This window comes from Nanorana parkeri, unplaced genomic scaffold (genome assembly GCF_000935625.1).
Source record: "Nanorana parkeri isolate BGI_ZX_2015 unplaced genomic scaffold, ASM93562v1 scaffold748, whole genome shotgun sequence".
Lineage (NCBI taxonomy): Eukaryota > Metazoa > Chordata > Amphibia > Anura > Dicroglossidae > Nanorana > Nanorana parkeri.
Window position 1 is genome coordinate 328145 of NW_017307016.1, and position 385 is coordinate 328529.

At 51.9% G+C, this 385-nt stretch overlaps 1 protein-coding gene across 1 annotated transcript in view; it reads left to right on the top strand.

Annotated features, from left to right (window-relative positions):
- Nucleotides 1–385, top strand: part of WDR82 (WD repeat domain 82) — a 13739-nt gene that overhangs the window by 12419 nt on the left and 935 nt on the right. The window lies entirely within an intron of this gene.

Here is a 385-nt window from a genome sequence, read left to right on the forward strand (position 1 = left end):
CCCCCCCCCCCCCCGTACTGCAAGGGTTAAGAGCTTGTTCTGATCCAGGGATGATAGTTATACTCACATGATCCTCGGAGTCGGTTTGCAGGTGATAGGTTCTCTTTAAAGGAATGACCCCCCCATCTCGGTTATACTCGAATTTGAGGCTATTTTATGCGGTTCTGTATATCTTGGCCGGCGGGCCTGTGCAATGCATCCTGGGAAAAGATCACATGCTCCCCTATACCTGGAATCATGGGCTGCTTCAGAGACTCTTCAGGCCTCGGGGTATAAAGTATGTTTCCAACATATATAAAGGAGATGTACACAGAGAGGGAGAATGGGAATGCTGTGTGCTTTTCCTTGCCCCCTGGGGGGGGCAGCCGCGTTGGGGGTCTTCCCC